Source organism: Lucilia cuprina, chromosome X, assembly GCF_022045245.1.
Source record: "Lucilia cuprina isolate Lc7/37 chromosome X, ASM2204524v1, whole genome shotgun sequence".
Classification (NCBI taxonomy): domain Eukaryota; kingdom Metazoa; phylum Arthropoda; class Insecta; order Diptera; family Calliphoridae; genus Lucilia; species Lucilia cuprina.
The window spans coordinates 13,330,691-13,340,251 of record NC_060949.1 but is presented as its reverse complement, the minus strand read 5'-3'; positions in this window follow the sequence as shown (position 1 = coordinate 13,340,251).

Sequence of the window (9,561 nt, the reverse complement as noted above, 5' to 3'; positions counted from 1 at the left end):
TCAATACCAAACATTTCTGATCAATAAAATATATTTTGGGAAAATTTCATCTCTATATCTCTTATTTTGTGGACGCTATCGTGCCAACAACAGACAGACGGACAGACGGACGGACATAGTTATATCGTCTTAGAATCTTACGAGGTCCCAGAATATATATACTTTATGGGGTCTTAGAGCAATATTTCGATGTGTTACACACGGAATGACAAAATCCCCCCATCTTTTTTGATGGTGGTTATAAAAATAATATTAATGCAACACAAAACTAATATTTTTAGTTTAAAAGTAGCAAAACCTTGTTTTGCACATATTTATTTTAAATATTAAAAAAAATATATAAAAGCACAAATTTGAGCTTTTAAAGTATTTTTTAATTAAATATATACATATTAAAGGTAAAGATTTAACAAAATTACATTACATTTTGCTGAATTATTATAATTTGCAAATTATGTTGATAGAAAAAAAGTTAATAATTCTAAAAACTACTAAATATGTAGTATAGCTGCTAAAAAAGTACAACAATAATTAATATACTTCATTCGTATACTTTCGTTCAAGCAAGAAAAGACCAACACGCAACCTTCTATGACAGCTCAAATGAGACTGAATTGTGTTTTCTATTTGTGTGAGTAGTCTGTATAAATTTTGCAACGGCCAAAGTATAGGAGTTGCCGATCGTGGATTTAAAGCATTGGCGGCCAAACATGCCCTTGCGGGCAATGTGTTATTCTCACTTATACACACGCAATACAAATATTCTCAGCAACAAAACAAACTATACATAAAACAAAAACAATTTAATTTAGTGGCTCTCTTTATGAAATGATACACAGAGAATATTTTCAAAAGCCATTACAAATTAATGTATGAATACTTTTTATAGAAAGATCTATCTATATGTATAATTAGTTATTTTTATTTGTTCAAGCAATTAATCGCTTAAATTGTAACGATTAAACGATCGACTGTTAATCATTTGAGTAATTATTAGATACATTTAATACATAAACAAACTATATACATATATCTATATAACTATATATATAACTATATGTATATAGTTTGATGAATTGATATATATATATTATATATATATATATATATATATATATATTATATATATATATATATATATATATATATATATATATATATATATATATATATATATATATATATAATATAATATTATATATATGTATATATTATATATATATATGTATATATATGTATATATATATATATATATATATATATATATATATAATATATATATATTATATATATATATATATATATATATATATATATATATATATATATATATATATAGTTTGTTTATGTATTAAATGTATCTAATAATTACTCAAATGATTAACAGTCGATCGTTTAATCGTTACAATTTAAGCGATTAATTGCTTGAACAAATAAAAATAACTAATTATACAATAGATAGATCTTTCTATAAATAGTATTCATACATTAATTTGTAATGGCTTTACAAATATTCTCTGTGTATCATTTCATAAAGAGAGCCACTAAATTAAATTCTTTTTTTTAAATGTATAGTTTGCTTTTGTTGCTGAGAATATTTGTATTTCGTGTGTATAAGTGAGAATAACACATTGCCCGCAAGGGCATCTTTGGCCGCCAATGCTTTAAATCCACGATCGGCAACTCCTATATTTTGGCCGTTACAAAATTTATACAGACTACTCACACGAATAGAAAACACAATTCAGTCTCATTTGAGCTGTCATAGAAGAAGGTTGCGTGTTGGTCTTTTCTTGCTTGAACGAAAGTATATGAATGAAGTATATTAATTATTGTTGTACTTTTTTAGCAGCTATACTACATATTTAGTAGTTTTTAGAATTATTAACTTTTTTTTCTTTCAACATAATTTGCAAATTATAATAATTCAGCAAAATGTAATGTAATTTTGTTAAATCTTTACCTTTAATATGTATATATTTAATTAAAAAATACTTTAAAAGCTCAAATTTGTGCTTTTATATATTTTTTTAATATTTAAAATAAATATGTGCAAAACAAGGTTTTGCTACTTTTAAACTAAAAAATATTAGTTTTGTGTTACATTAATATTATTTTTATAACCACCATCAAAAAAGATGGGGGGATTTTGTCATTCCGTGTGTAACACATCGAAATATTGCTCTAAGACCCCATAAAGTATATATATTCTTGGACCTCGTAAGATTCTAAGACGATCTAGCTATATCCGTCCGTCTGTCTGTTGTTGGCACGATAGCTTCCACAAAATAAGAGATATAGAGATGAAATTTTCCCAAAATATATTTTATTGATCAGAAATGTTTGGTATTGAAAATGGGCAAAATCGGTCAACGATTTCACATAGACCCCATACAAATGTACCCTCCGAAATATTGTATAAATAGCTTCATATATTCACAAATACGTTATTTATGAAGCAAATACCACAAAATTTCGCATAGGTCAGTTTTTTGACGTCTGCAAAATAATTTTGCATTATGGCGGACATTGGACCATAATTGGCCCTACCCCCCATATAAGGTCCCTAAACTAAATAGCTGATTACTGGCTTAAAAATGGGAATATAGCGATGAAATTCGACACACAGACATAAGTTTCATGCAAGTCAATATCTTTCAACCAAATTTTTGTGTATACCGGTCCATAATTGACCCTACCCCCCATATAAGGTCCTCTTCAGAAAATGACTTTAACGCTCATTACTCTCTTAAAAATACAAGTATAGCGATGAAATTTGACATAAGTAAGTTTCTTACTAGCCAAAACCTCTCTATGAAATTTTATGTGGATCGGTCCATAATTGACCCTGCCTCCCATATAAGGTCCCCTTCAGAAAATGACTTCAACGCTCATTACTGGCTTAAAAATGGGAATATAGCGATGAAATTCGAAATTCAATATTTACCCTACCCCTAATATTAAGGTTCCTTCATAAAATTATTTTAACGCTCATTACTGGTTTCAAAATACGAGTATAGCGATGAAATTTCACAAAAGTAAGTTTTCCAGAAATAAGTTTTATATTAGGCAATATCTCTCTACCAAATTTTAAATGGATCGGTCCATAATTGACCCTACCCCCATAAAAAGTCTCCCCATTTCTGGCTTAAAAATAGGATTATAGCAATGAAATTACACAGAAGTAAGATTCCTACAAGTCAAAATTTACCAAATTTTATGTGGATCGGTCCATAATTGCCCCTACCCCTCATATAAGATACCCTTCAGAAAACGACTTTAACGTTAATTATGGGCGTAAAAATACGAATTTAGAAAGAAAATTTGACATTAGTATGTATCTAAGGAATCAAAACCTTTCCACCAAATTTTATGTGGATCGGTCTATAATTGACCCTACCCCCATATAAGGTCTCCTCCAAAAATACTTTAACGATCATTACTGCCTTAAAAATACGAGTATAGCGATGAAATTTCACAGAAGTAAGTTTTTCACAAGCCAAAATCTCTTTACCAAATTTTATGAGGAACAGGCCTTAATTTACCCTACCCCCAACATAAGGTCCCTATCAGAAAAATACTTTAAGGCCCATTACTGGATTAAAAAAATACGACTATAGTAATAATTCGACTCAATTAAGTTCCTTGCTAGTCAAAAACTCTTAACTTAATTTTATGTGGATCGAGCCTTACTTTACCTACTCCCATATAATGTCCCCATCAAAAAACTAATTACTGGGCTAAAAAACGAGTAAAGCAATGAAATTTGATATAAACATGACCTGTAGGAACCAAGATCGTTCTACAATATATAATTATGGATGCTACCCCCATATAAGGCCCCTTTAGAAAATGACTTTAAAGCACAGTACTGACTTAAAAATACTAGTAGATTTATGAAATTTCGACATAAACTAGTTTCGTCGATCTCTTCTAAAATCTTAAAATCTCTCTACCGTATTTTATGACTTTAATGCTCCTTAATGGCTTCAAAATACAAGTAGATCGATGAAATTTTAAACAAATAAGGAACTGAAATCTTCCTACAGACTTTTATGAGAATTGGTCCATATATGTATGTATAAATAAACTTACTCCCTATAAAAATTAACCCCCATTAATGGACCTATTTCAAATGTTACCCTGATGTTCTCATTAATATCGATATATAATAATAAAATATTCAAAATAACAAAGTTCATTTATATGTCAGTGATGTGATGGTGGGTATAAAAGATTCGGCATAGCCGAATATAATACTCTTACTTGTTAATGCTGTGAAAATAATTCTACCGATCTTTCCAATTGGCCATTTTCTAAAAATAACAAATGGCAATTTTAATGCTTTAAAATGGTGCATTAACGACTGTCGTAGCACGAAAACTGCCAAAGTTAATTTCAGCCATATCGAAATCTCAGATTACTGCGTTTGATATATAGAACAATAATTCTACCGATCTATCAAATTGACCAATTTGTAAAAAGACACATTATGCTACAAATGATATATTATATTAAAGTGCAATCATAATGCTCTAAAATGATGCATAAATGACTGTCATAGCATGAAAACTGTCAATGTTATTTGCAACCATATCGGAACCTCTACCGATCCATCAAATTGACCAATTTTTAGACGAAAAGATTATGCCACAAATGATATACCAAATTAAATTGCAATCATAATGCTTTAAAATGATGCATAAATGACTGTCATAGCATCAAAACTTTCAAAGTTATTCACAACCATATCGGAACCTCAAATTACCGCCTTTTTAAACCTGGGAAAATAATTCTATCGATTTATCCAATTGGCCATTTTCTAAAAATACATTATGCAATAATTTATATACCAAAGCAAATGGCAATTTTAATGCTTTAAAATGGTGCATAAACAACTAAGTCGATTAATCTATGTCCGTCCGTCCATGTTAACCTTATAATCAAACTACAGGTCCCAATTTTGAATATAATTTGATTAAATATTGTACATGATCTTCTATCGTAGGTGCATTATTTCACATAGCCCCCATACATCTGAACCCCTGAATAGAGCTTATAAACCTTGTAATCAAACTACAGGTCGCAATTTCGAAAATAATTCAATATTGAAAATGGTCAACATAAGTCCATTATATATAACTGAACCCGCCGACTAGGACTTTCAATTTCATTTCAGGGGTGCTTCGCTACCCCTATCGAAATCAAATAAATAATAATAAAAAAAATTTATTTAGTTACTAAATCATAATTTTTTTCTTAAAGGTTTATTATAATTTCTCTTGATGACAATATATTTAATTTAAATTCTAAAATAATACATTAATGATTTATTTACTTCTTACTTGCTAAAATGTAATGCCTTGGGATATACAATATTTTTTTACCCTCTAGTATAAATAAAAAACCCACTTAACAATTTTGAAAATTCTAACCACAATAGCTTTCCAGATTAACAATATGTTACATATGAGAGATGTCAAGCTATTATTACAAGTTCGCCAATTTATATCTATCTATAAAAAATTTTAATTATCTAACAGTTTTTAAGATATACGAAATTTTGTACTTTATTTATATATGTGGTGCCAAGACCCCCACTGAAATCCCGCCCGTTATTTTCTAAATGTTCACATGAATGTCAAAGTTATTTGAAGATGTTTACATGTTAAAATTATTCGTGCAAAATTTTAAGATTTTTTATCCTAAAAAGGTACTAAAGTGGCCCCGACAAAATATACGAATTTTTGTATTTAATTAATATGGAAGGTTCCTCTCCTCTCATGGGTAGTCCGCCAATTTATTATCCAAAATGTTTACGTGGATGTTATTCATGCAAAATTTTAAGATTCTAAGTATAATAGTTTCAAATATAAACGAATTTTTGTATTTAATTTATATGGGAGGTGTCATGCCCCCTAACGCTAGTCCGCCCACTTTTTATCCTAATTAATCATATTGACACTAAAGTGGGTCCGACAAAATGTTAGGACTCTAACTGTTATATTATCTCAAATATACGAATTTTATATTTTCCTAATGTGGGCGTAGCTCCTCGCCCACTTGAAATTTCAAAATTAAAAGTAGTCTATTACCTATTCCAGACATACAAGAATACGCTGTGAAAATTTCAAGAAAAACTAAACGGTTCAGCCGTTTAGTAATCTATAACGTTCAAACATGCAAACAAACATTCATTTTTTTATATATAGATGTGGATTTTAACAAAGTTTTAAAAATAACAAAAAAAAAAACATCAAATCATTGCATGTATCGCAATTATTGTTCGTCGTACGATTTTATATGTTAATACAAACTTTGTAGATAATATAATCTATATCTTTTATATGTAAATTAAATACAAAAATTCGTTTATCTTGGAAACTATAACAGTTAGAATCTTAAATTTTTGCACGAGAAACTTTAACATACATGTAAACATTTTGGGTAATAAATTGGCGGACTACCCATGAGGGGACCGGCACATCCCATATTAATTTAATACAAAATTTTGTTTTTCTTGAAGTAATATGGATAATTCAGTTAGAGTCCTAAAATTTTTTCGGAGCCACTTTAGTGTCAATATGATTATTTAGGATAAAATGTGGGAGGACGGCAAATTATTGCAAGTTCGCCAATTTCTATCTATCTATCAAATTAATTTGCAATTGGGGGCCTGGCAATACATATATAAATTAAATTCAAAATTTCGTAAATCTTGAAAACTGTTAGATAATTAACATTTTTCTTAAATAGATAGAAATTGGCGAACTTGCAATAATTTGCTTGGCATCTCTCATATGTAACATATTGTTAATCTGTAAAACTATTGTAGTTAAAATTTTCAAAATCTTATGAAATTATAATAAATCCTAAGATAAATTGCATAATTTAATAACTAAATAATTAAATATTATAATTATTATTATGTTTTTAATTTCTATTGGGGTAGCGAAGCACACCGGGTATTAGTTGGTATAATATAATTTCCAATATTTTGGCCATCATTTAATTTCAAATAGTGGCCTCCGGTAGGTTAGTGGTTAGTATTCTAGTCTGGTATACCGGAGGTGGTGGGTTCGATTCCCACCCGTGGCACTGGCTAAAAAGCGCATAACAGGCCCGATAGAGGCTAGGTGTATTTCTTCGGATTTGATGTGTATACATCCTCCTTTCAAACTAACCAACTAACTAATTTCAAATAATTTTGTTTTCATTTTCCTTAGCTATATTATTTAAGAATATGAGATAGTTTATACTGATAAATATATTTTGGTTTATCTCAGAATTCTGACTTATTATCAAAGCATCTGTTTATTCAAAATTTTAAATTGTTTATTCAAAATTTTAAATTGTAGAACAATGGTGGCCAAACATACCCCTGCGGGCATTGTGTTATTCTCACTTGTACACAAGCAATACAAATATTCTCAGTATTGTCCGACCGAACGTTCGGGTACGGGTTGGAGTTCGGTAAAATGTGAGGTTCGGCCAATATTCGGTGTTCGGCGAAATTTTGACCGAACGCCGAACTTTTTATAAAAAGTTTATTTATCATATTTTTACATCATCAAAAAGTTTTAAAAATGCTGAAAAATTGTTTAAATAAGCTATCATACGGAGCGCCTTTTTAACTGTTCGATTTTTCGGCTGATTTAAAAAAACTGTTAACCAAAAAGTGATTAAAAAGTTAAGAAAAGCGAAACATTTAATTTGAATTACCTAGTTCCGACTAGAAACATTTAATTTGAATTACCTAGTTTCGTAAAAGAACGATAGTACTTAAACTATTGATTGGTATTCAAAATGGACAAAATCGGGTTTAAAAATGACCAACATTCATAAGAGGCTTAAAAAAACTACTATTTTTATGAAATTATACTAAAAATTTTTTATGAGCCAAAATTGTATATAAATCAGCATATTTAAATTTGCGAATTGTGTTTAGAATTGTAAGTATATTATCTTTATATTATATATTTTTTAGAAACTGTAATTTTACTAATTCGATAAAATTCATTGTGAATGTCACATACAATCGTATGGAATTGCCCATATATAAATTTTTCCTTACTTTCGTTAATATTTCTTATTTCCTGCAAACCCTAATTTCTTACATATGTATATAAATGCTGATTGCTGATAATATTCTAAAAGAAATTTTATAGTTCGTGAATGTCATAAATGCTTATTTGCGCCAGATCAAAGTCTAACTCCTAACAATACAGTCCACCTATCCTTGGTAAGAAATCCTTTGTCCAACCGTTTCATTAATATACGTAAAAAAAGTCTAATTCTATTGTTTTATTTCTTTGCCTTTTCTTCCATTTATTAAATTCTACTGAGTACATAATTATTGGGATTTATTTTCGGCTCAGAGAGTTCAGCCTCTTGTCCTTTTGTCCAGCATTTTCCTCTTTCTAGAGAGATTCACCCAAACATTTGGTCCAGTCGAACCGGATTTATATTGGAAGTTCATATACCTTGTGTATTTTTTTTATTTCGTTTAGCGTTGTTGTTGTTCTTTTTGTTTAGCTTTTGATGTAATAATAATTTAGTCGGGAAAAAATTTAAAATTTATAAAAGATGTTTAAAATACACTATGGTGAAGGGTATATAAGATTCGGCACAGCCGAATACAGCACTCTTACTTGTTTAACTTTATTTCGGAATATTTTTACTTTTTTTGGCAAAAAAAGAGATTTTTTAAGAGGGCTTAAAGGGGAGTAGGGCAAAATATGGCCCTATCCTTAAAAATGTTGGTAGGGGGAGTTAAATCTTCTTCAATATTATTTATGTAGAATTTAAAAGTGTTATAAGTGTTTGTAAGTGAATTTTGACCTTTAAGTCATTTTCTGAAGGGGAGTTTGTATGGGGGATAGGGTCAAATGAAGCCCGATCATTACAAAAATCGGTAGTGTCATTTAAAGTTCTATAAAACTAAGTTTTGTCGACTTTTGTTAACATAATAGATCACTTAAATTAATTATAAGCCAAAAGGCCCTATTTGTGGGGTACGGTTGTATGGGGACTAGTCAAAATAATGGACCGATTTTAACCATTTTCAATAGGCTTCGTCCTTGGGCGTTTGTGCCAAATTTCATCCAATTATCTTGAAAATTGCAGCCTGTACCTTAAAATAATACTCAGTAATGGCTGAGTGCAATAAGTGCAAAATATTAGAAGTGGCATTAAATGTGAAGGAGTTTGTGGAAAAAGTTATCATAGTTCTGCAAAATGTTCGGATATAGACCAATATTCATTAGGAATTTTAAATAAAAATAATTTTGTTAGATTCATATTGGTGTGCAAAAATTACAACAATTAAAAGAATATAAATATGAATTCAAAACATCCTTAATATATAATGAAAATGAAATAAAACAGTTACTACAAACAATAGAAATAAGATACGAAGATAGAATTAAAAAAAAACTAGACTATGTGTTTAAAAAGGCGCCGTGTTATAAAGCCATAGGTAATAAAGCCATATGACCTTATTTCTCAATGGAATGAGAAATATAACCATATGGCTTTATTGCCTACACCCAAGTGCAATAT